The following is a 10,441-nucleotide window of genomic DNA, read 5'->3' as shown; positions in this document are numbered from 1 at the left end:
GTGACCCAAGCCGAGAATCAAACCCTGGTCCCTTGGGCTGTGAGACAACAGTGCTAACCACTGTCCACCGTGCCACCCTCAAAAAGCAGAATCTCTGAATATTTTTAAAGCAGATCAAGATAGATTCTTGATTAACAAAGGAGGTGAAAGTTTATTGGGGGTAGCTGAGAATATGGGCTTGAGGTTACAATCAGATCAGCTATGACCTTATTGAAGGCAGAGCAGACTTGAGGGGCCGAGTGGCCGACTCCTGCTCCGAATTCATATGCTTCTTAGATTTTAATAAAAACAAGGGCCTCATTTCCCTTCAGCTGTCTTTTTTTTGGTGGGAGGGGCTTGAAGATTTGAATGATATGCATTAGTTTCTTTGTTTGACCATATTCAAAGCATTGATAGCAAGAGTGTTGTTGGTTGAGGGACAAATTTTGGCCAGGATCCCGGTGCGGCTGGGGGAGGAATCTCCTCTGCTATTCTTCAAAATGGTAAAACCGAAACATTATGTCAACTTAAAAGCTCATCCAAAGGGTGACACCTCTGACAGGGCTGCACTCCCTCAGTTTGGCACTGCAGTATCAGCCTACACCTCAGGTTTCTGGGTTGGAGCTTGAACCACTGGGCAGCATGGTGGCACAGTGGTTAGCAATGCTGCCTCACAGCGCCAGGAATCCGGGTTCGATTCCCAGCTTGGGTCACTGACAGTGCGGAGTCTACACGTTCTCCCCGTGCCTGCGTGGGTTTCCTCCGGGTGCTCCAGTTTCCTCCCACATTCTGAAAGACGTGCTGGTTAGGTGCATTGGCCATGCTAAATTCTCCCTCAGTGTACCCTAACAGGCACTGGAGTGTGGTGACTAGGGGATTTTCACAGTAACTTCATTGCAGTGTTAATGTAAGCCTACTTGTGACAATAATAAATAAACTTTGTAACCCCTGACTCAGAGCTCAAAGTGCTATCCACTGAGCCAAGACTGACATAAGCATTCAAACCCGCATTAAAAGAAAGATATACAGTTGTTTAATTTTCAGTAATTCCGAGAACAGTCTTTTGAACTATTTAGCTTTGCACAGATCAGAGTGTGGAAAAATGATCAGGAAAATCTCTGTTTTACTACTGTTGTATTATTTTAGTGTGTGCAAAATTATAACATTGAAATCTCCATTATTCCCCAGTTGGGCACTGTTGCAGTACTCAAGTCTGCACTTGTGTGCTCAGTTTTTTGATTCAGAATTTTCTGATGTACTGCCAAATAGTTTGGAAAACCTTAACTCGGTGAAACGCATTATTTTTCTCGACTGGCATCAATTTCCTTCTGGAAATAGGAATAAATGCTTCCCTTGCCAATGGCACCCACATCCTGTGAATGAGTAAAAATAAAATAGATTGCTAATTGGAAAAAAACATTAATAAAGTTTCAGATTCAGTGTGTCATTGGAAAAGATACTTCAATAGAGATAAGTGTGAGGTAATATATTCTGGGAGGAAGTATAATGAGGTCACATACTCTTTGGAAAATAAGTATTTAAGTGGGGTGAGGGATCTTTGGTTACAGGTACGCAAATCCTTAAAAGTAGTGACGAAGGTTAATAAAACCATTAAATAGCAAGCAAAGCCCTGGGATATGTTTCTGGTGGGATAGATTTATATAGCAGAGTAGTGATGCAACATTTGTAAAGAAAAGTTGGAATACTGAGAACAGTTCTGGTTTCCATATTATCAAAAAGATTTGGAGCAGAATCATAGAATCGATAGTGCAGAAGCAGCCCATATGGCCCATTGCGCCTGCACAGACAACAATCCCACCCAGTCCTATCCCTGTAGCCCCACATATTTACCCTCCCAATCCTCCTGACATTAAGGGGCAATTTAGCTTGGCCAATCAAATCAACCCGCACATCTTTGGAGTGTGGGAGGAAACTGGAGCACTCGGAGGAAATCCACGCAGGCACGGGGAGAATGTGCAAACTCCACTCGGACAATGACCCGAGGCCGGATTTGCACCTGGGTCCCTGGCGCTGTGAGGCAGCAGTGCTAACCAGCACTAGGGAAGGTGCAAAAAGAGATTGGGAAGAATGACCTGAGAACTGAGAAGTTATGCTCATCAGGAAAAATTGAATATTCTGTGGCAACATTCCCAGAAAAAACAAGGATGGGTGCTACCTGATGGGGATCTTTAAGATGATTTAAGTGTCTGATAAGGTTGACAAAGAGATGTTTCCATTTGGGGCAATTTTTGTTGGCATAAAACTAAAAGCTTTCAGTTTAGAGAAGTGGTTGCAGAGACTGGGATTGTATTCCTTGAGCATAAAAGACTCAGAAGATTTACTTAAGAGGTTTTCAATGATTAAACATGTTGATGGGACAGATAAAGGGAGATCTTTTTATCAGGGTGGGGGAATCGGGAAGAAGAGGACATCAGCTTCAAATTAGAGCAAGGTTGTCCCGAGGTGACATCAGGAAGTATTCCTTCAGAGGGTAGTGGAAATCTGGAACTGTCCCATAACAGGCCGTTGGGGCAGGCAGTCATTGAAATTTCAAAACTGAGATATCTGTTAGGTAAGGTACAGAGGTACGGAGATACAGATAACAAACAGATCAGCCGTATTCAAAATAAATGGCAGAACAGACTCAAAGATCTAAGTAGCCTGCTCCTGGTCCTGTGATGCTAAATTGTTCAGGGTTTAAAAACTTTAAGATGTAGCTGAAGAAATATTAATCATAATCAGTTAGCATCAATACAATTCATCAGACTAAGAGTTATTTATACAAATTCAATTTGTTCAAATAGCAGCGCTCTGTATCTCTTTAGCCATTAAGTCGAAACTAATTTGTAAACCTTACAAGTCAATCCAATTGATAATCAATGGGAAACTTACATGTTTAGCCAGAAGGTAAGATGGATCCCTTAAAGATGTCCATCAAATAGATTTAAGAATCGATAAACTTCAAGAAAAACAGTGACCTATTTGTGGTATTATTTGAGAATGCCAATTACATTTTAAAAAGCAACTGCTTTGTAAGCATTTAAAAGGAAAAAGCTTTTGGGCAATGGTTTTATGCCATTTATTTCCTTTGAGAATATCACGGCGAAAATTATTTCTCATTGCTTGGAAAAAGGGGAGCATCTAGAATGTGCTCTGAAACTAATTATAAGGCATTTTTAAATCAATATAGAATGTGCCATAACAATTTTTAAAGCTTCAATGCTCTATAGATTCATACATTTATTTCATTGGATGGTAAAGAAGATTTTAATAACAATATCACTCAGAATTACATATTCGACCAATGAATGCACAATGTTACATACAGGTGTCAGCCTGAGCGCAGTGGGAACCCTCCTGCCTTTGATCAGAAGTCCTTGGCCGAAGCCTATGGGAGAGATGATGGCACAGTGGTAATGTCAATGGACGAGTGCTCTCAATTCCCAGGCTAATATTCTTTGGTAACTAGTAAAATTTACTATCAATTAGCAATTTTTACAAACTGATTACCATGAAACCATCCTCCAATGTTGTAAAACCCATCTAGCTCACTAATGCCCTTTAGCAAAGGAAATCTGCTGTCCTTCCCCAGATCTGGCCTATACGTGACTCCAGATCTCCAGCAATGTGGTTGACTCTTAACTGCCCTCTAAAGTGGCCTAGCAAACTTGATTTGATTTGATTTATTATTGTCACATGTATTGGGATACAGTGAAAAGTATTGTTTCTTGCGCGCTATACAGACAAAACCTAGCATTCATTGACAAGGAAACGAGAGAGTGAAGAATGTAGTGTCACAGTCATAGCTAGGGTGTAGAGAAAGATCAACTCAGTGTGAGGTAGGTCCATTCAAAAGTCTGATGACAGCAGGGAAGAAGCTGTTTTTGAGTCAGTTGGTATGGAACCATTCCTTGGACAGATGCTGGTTTTTCCAGTGATGTACACACCCCATAAAAGAACAAAATGTAGCTCTGCTCCAGAAATTTGAGCCGATAAGCCATTACCAAAGTTGCTATTTCTCAAACTCAGGCCCTGTCTCACCGCCCAAAACACAAAGGGGGGTGGGGGTGGGGGGTGGGGGGCGTGGTGTCTCAATGTCCTGGTCCATATGTCTTCCTCAAACAACATCACCAGGACAGATGATCTGTCAATGATCCTATTGATTCTTGTGGAACATTGCTATGCATAAATTAGCTGCCGTGTTTCTTGGCATTGAAACATTCAACTTCAAAAGCATTTCACTGACTGCCAAATGTCTTGGGGCATCCTGATTGGTGCTATACAAGTTCAAGTCTTTGTTGCTATTCAAAACATACCTTGAAATCAGCAATTCTGCACTAAACTGAAAGTTCCAACATGTTAAAATGGAATAACAAGCCGTTGCAATAGGTTTGAAAGAAAAACGAAATTCAACTTGCAAGTGCGAATCATACATACAGTTATGCAACACTTTTGAACAGAAGTGTATATTATGCAAGTGAATATTTGAAACAGTGTCCAGCACAAAGCACAGAAATGTATCGCACGGAAGATTTTTCTATCCTCTCCCCCTGCATAAAAATAGACTTTACCCATGTTGTGGAAGATTCATTAATGGTGGCCTCTGTATTAAAAATAAATCTCCTTATCTTTAATTCTTTTATCGATGACATTTGTGTTTTGTTTTTGCCAATCACCAACCAGTAGAATTTTTTTCCCCAAAACCTTCCTGGCATTGAACATCTCTGAAAGAGAAAAAAGGGAACAAAGAAAATTACAGCACAGGAACAGACCTGTCGGCCTTCCAAGCCTGCACCGACCATGCTGTCCAACTGAACTAAAACCCCCTCCCTTCCGGGAACCATATCCCTCACTTCCCAGCCTATTCATGTATTTTTCAAGATGCCCCTTTAAAGTCACTATTGTATCTGCTTCCACTACCTCCCCCAGCAGCGAGTTCCAGGCACCCACCACCCTCTGTGTAAAAAACTTGCCTCATATATCTCCTTTAAACCTTGCCCCTCGCACCTTAAACCTATGCCCCCTAGCAATTGACTCTTCCATCCTGGGAAAAAGCTTCTGACTATCCACTCCATCCATGCCCCTCATAATCCTGTAGACTTCTATCAGATCACCCCTCAACCCCCGTCGTTCTAGTGAGAACAAACCAAGTTTCCCCAACCTCTCCTCATAGCTAATGCCCTCCATACGAGGCAACATCCTGGTAAATCTTTTCTGTACCCTCTCCAAAGCCTCTACATCCTTCTGGTAGTGTGGCAACCAGAATTGAACACTATATTCCAAGTGCGGCCTAACTAAGGTTCTATAAAGCTGCAACATGACTTGCCAATTTTTAAACTCAATGCCCCGGCCAATGAAGGCACGCATGCTGTATGCCTCCTTGACTACCTTGACTACCTGTGTTGCTACTTTTAATGGCCTGTGTACCTGTACACCCAGATCCCTCTGCTTATCAATACTGTTAAGGGTTCTGTCATTTACTGCATATTTCCTATATGTATTAGACCTTACAATTTGTCCAGAATGCATTACAAGACATTTGTCTTGTCATATGTCCTCTTACCCTTCTCTGTCCTAGTGAAGTGAACTCTTGTTTCTATGCCCTCTGATACCTGACATAAGATGAACTTTATTTTGCAACCTCTCCATGATGTTGATGCTCTTTCTTACATAGAACACCCCAAAGCTACAGCTGAACCAATAGATTTAGCAAACAGGAGCAGCAAATAAAGGGAGCAACAAATTGGCACTTTGAGCAAAAGAGAAAATGCAGGAAAATTTCAGCAGGTCTGGCAGCATCTGTAAGGAGAGAAAAGAGCTGATGTTTCGAATCCAGATGACCCTTTGTCAAAGCTGGTCATTTGGACTCAAAAGGTCAGCTCTGTGCCACCGTGCTACCCCATTGACCCTGGGAAAAAGACTGACTATCCACTCTATCCAAATTACTAAACTTCTAACTCCATTTAGTTAATCTTTTCAACTTCAAGGGTGACAAAACTTTACTAAAATTGTTCGTATACAAATAAATCCAGAAAACCTGGCCTTGTTGTTTGGGGCCCATCCAGACTATCCGACCAAGGGTCACAAACAAAATCTGAATGAAACCGTAACTATGGGCGAGATTCTCCAGCCTCTCAGCCACGTGTTTCCCAGTGGTAGAAGGCAGTGCACTGTTCACTGGTGGTGGGATTCTCTGGGCCCACCACTGTCAATGGGACTCCCATTGATGTCACCCCATGGGCAGGGGTGCGTTGCTGGTGGGACCGGGAATCCTGCGAGCGCGAATGGTTGGAGAATTCTGGCCCACGTTTCAACTTTCTCAATGCACAAAAATAAATAGAAATTCAACTTTAAAATTATACCTTGTTTTTAATAATACGCAGAGATTCCTTTGCTTAACGGACACATTAACGTTCTAAGGTGGGCATTCCCTTGTGATGCTAAGAATTTATCAATGGTATTTGGTATGTTTTGAAATCTCTTTGAATCTAAGGTGTGTGGTGCACACCAATACAGTAAGGAGAAAATATGCATGTTCTGTCTATTTTAAACAATCCTGTTATTTTGGATCCTATCAGTAAAAGGAATTTTTTACACAAAGGGTGGTGGGTGCCTGGAACTCACTGCCGGGGAAGGTAGTGGAAGCAGATATGGCAGTGACTTTTAAGGAGCATCTTGACAAATACATGAATAGGATGGGAATAGAGGGATATGGTCCCCAGAAGGGTAGGGGGTTTAGTTCACACAGGCAGCATGGTCGGTGCAGGCTTGGAGGGCCGAAGGGCCTGTTCCTATGCTGTAATTTTCTTTATTCTTTGAATGTTAATGGGCATTGACCTCTTTCTGATATAAAACATGTTGTTCGTCTGTGACCTGGAGACTCTGATTGTGTGGGTTTGAGAAAGGAATTTGTCAAAGACTGGTAAATGGTAGAACCAGATATCGCAAATTCACACAATTCACGTAAAAATGATCAATCACAGACAGAACACTGCATAGTCATGAAAAAACTATGGGCGGTATTTTCCTCCCCTCTCCACGGCGTGTTTCACAGCGGCAGGAGGCAGCTTGCCACTGTGAGTCCTGCCATTGGAAAATGGGGTTTCTCCTTGAGTACACTCTTTGCCATCGGGAAACCAGTAGTAGCAGCGCGCTGTCGGCAGGACTGGAAGATCCCGTCAATGTGAAAGGTACCAAGATTTTGGCAAATTCGAAAGTAGGCTCTTGTTCACCTGCTTGAAAAGAAAGCACTGACCATTCTTTCCAAAGTTTTAAAACTTTTTAGAATAAGTTACAATTTTATTTTTGAAAAACAAATAGAAGTTGTAGTCATTGTTACTGTAAAGCATGACAAACATTTTTGACCAGATAAAAGCTTAAAACTTAATAATAAGAGAATTCTCAACAATTAAACAATTTAGAATTTTCCTAATAATAGCAAATGCTAATTCTTATAAGGATAATGAAAGGGGATGAACCGACATAGAGAGGTAACATCCTTGTATGTAAAATTATTATTTTTAATTTATTAGTCACAAGTAGGTTTACATTAACACTGCAATGAAGTTACTGTGAAAATCCCCTAGTCGCCACACTCTGGCGTCTGTTCAGGTACACCGAGGGAGAATTTAGCACCTAACCAGCTTGTCTTTCAGACTGTGGGAGGAAACCGGAGCACCCGGAGAAAATCCACACAGACACGGGAGAACGTGCAGACTCCACACAGACAGTGACCCGAGCTGGAAATTGAACCCGGGTCCCTGGCGCTTTGAGGCAGCAGCGCTAACCACTGTGCCAGCTAATCCAATTAGAAACGACATAAAAACTTCATCATTGAAATTTCAGAAATATTGGAATCCCCACCAATGTTTCTCATAGTAAAGGTGCCAAATGCATAGAGAGATAATTCTACTCTTAACTGAGGACAGGCTGAGCAGGCAGTGTGTTACTCAGGAATGTAAAATAACACTTTACTTTAGATTTTGATGTCTATTCTAAGATATTTTGCTGTCACGTTATGGAGGTTGAACTTTTGGATTCTATAATAGGAACAGGATTATGTTTTCCATCTTCTAATAATCTTTAATATTGCAATATGCTTAGCTGCTTAGAATATATTGTACGAAAGCAAAATACTGCAGATGCTGAAAATCTGAAATCAAAGGAAAAGTATCAGATAAGCTCAGCAGGTCTGGCAGCATCTGTGGAAAGAGAGACAGACAAACTCTGTTTCTCTCTCCAAAGTTTATTGCATGTTTGGTTATTTAACAAATGTTTACATAAGTTAATAAATACATCATCTCTGTACAATTCCAAGAACTCTTTGTATACTCTGAGGTGGGAGATACATTATTAAATAGAGAGATCCGGACTTGTATAATTTCTGAGATATTTATAACCTACCTGTTGCTATCTGGAAGAAGGCAATGTTCTTTGCTGATTCCTTTCCTGGGGTGTGATGAGATGTCATTTCTTCAGGCCTAACCAAATGTCTGAGAGATCTGGCCAGCTTAAACTTGAGTGACAGTAATTATCAGAGAAATGCTCCCAATCTGGATCAGCCACTTCATTTACCCCAGTGCACACTAGCCAGGTCCCACGTCCGCCCCCATCCCTACGCACTTGGGATATCGCATCACGGAATTCCGCCACACTGTTCATTGGTGCCTGCCCTTCTTTGTAATTGACATCCAACTTTATTTAGCCTTCAGTCATTCTCTGACACAATTGAATTAATGACATTTTGAGGATTTGTTGCAATCACTGCTTCATTAGCTGTTTCAGGAATGTTAAAAGAATGATAAGTGGGTGATACTTGGCACCAGTGAATTATAATGATGAAGGGAATGTAACCCCTTATTTCTACCTGAATTATAACAATTGATCCCACTTATAACTGTGCAACTTCTCTTTTTTTTGTTGAACAAGTTCTAGTTTTCTCAGCAAGCATGTCGGAAATGGCACAGTGGCACAGTGGTTAGCACTGCTGCCTCACAGGGCCAGGGACCTGGAATTTGATTCCTGGCTTGGGTCATTGGCTGTGTGGAGTCTGCATGTTTTCCTCGTGTCTCTGTGGGTTTCCTCCGGGTGCTCTGGTTTCCTGCCACAGTCCAAAGATGTGCAGGTTAGGTGGATTGGCCATGCTAAATTGCCCCTTAATGTCAGGGGTATTAGCTAGGGTAAATGGGTGGGGTTATGGGAATAGGACCTGGGTGGGAATGTGTTTGGTGCAGACGCAATGGGCCGAATGGCCTCCAACTGCACTGTACGATTCTATGATTCTACGTGCTGGTTAGATGCATTGGCCATGTTAAATTCTCCCTCAGTGTACCTGAACAGGTGTCGGAGTGTGGCGACTAGGGGATTTTCACAGTATCTTCACTGTAGGGTTAATGTAAACCTGCTTGTGACACTAATAAATAAACATAAACAAAATGTAGATAAGGAGCAGTCTGTCTGTATCACTCTCCAATGGGTGAACAAGTTAAAATGAATGTACCATCAGTTTATGAAATGTTACATATCAGACCCTTCTATAAAAGTCCTGTCACCTTGATGGACCCATCTCCAATTGCCTATTCAGAGACAAGTGATCATAGAATAGTATCCCTGCAGTGCAGATGGAGGCCATTTGGCCCATCGAGTCTGCACCGACAACATTCCCCATCCAATCTGTAATGCCATGTATTTACTCTGCTAACCCCTGACACTGAGGGTCAATTTAGCATGGTCAATCAACCAAACCTGCACATTTTTGGTCTGTGGGAGGAAACCAGAGCACCCGGAGAAAATCCACACAGGCACTGTGAGAACGTGCAAACTCCACACAGACAATGATCCGAGGCTGGAATTGAACCCAAGTCCCTGGTGCTGTGAGGCAGCAGTGCTAACCATTGTGCCACCGTGCCACCCCAAGTGGAGATGAATTAAAATCTACAACTTCCAAATTTGAGGAGGCGCTCCCTAGATTTAGAGAAAAGCCAAACATTGCATATTGTTACAGATGAGAGGGATTTAATTTAAACAGCCCTGATTTCGCCTCTCACCATCCATCCATAAACTGATAGGTGTTTTGACTTTGATTTCCCCTCAATGATTTCCCCTCAAGACCACTCAATGCATCAGTTTTGTTGTGATCCTTTTTCTTATTAATAACCCCACAGAAAACCGTAGTTAGCGTAATCTCAGACAGTTAGTTCATTTGCACACACTCAAAACACACAAGGAGGTGCGTCGCTACATTGCACCCTGGACATTCATATAAAAAATAAGATACATAAAGAAAGGGTTACAGGGCAAAGACCACAGAGCAATAGATTATTGTTTCACGTGAATCCAGAATTAAAGTCCAAGTGTGCATTCTTTCACAGAGGTCTGCGAGCTGAGCCTAGTAGCTCCCAAACAACAGCCTCTCTCTCTCGAGAGAGAAACAGAAACACCTCTTGCTTCTTTCAGTACCCAG

Source organism: Mustelus asterias, chromosome 4, assembly GCF_964213995.1.
Source record: "Mustelus asterias chromosome 4, sMusAst1.hap1.1, whole genome shotgun sequence".
Lineage (NCBI taxonomy): Eukaryota > Metazoa > Chordata > Chondrichthyes > Carcharhiniformes > Triakidae > Mustelus > Mustelus asterias.
Note: the sequence above shows the minus strand (reverse complement) of the source record.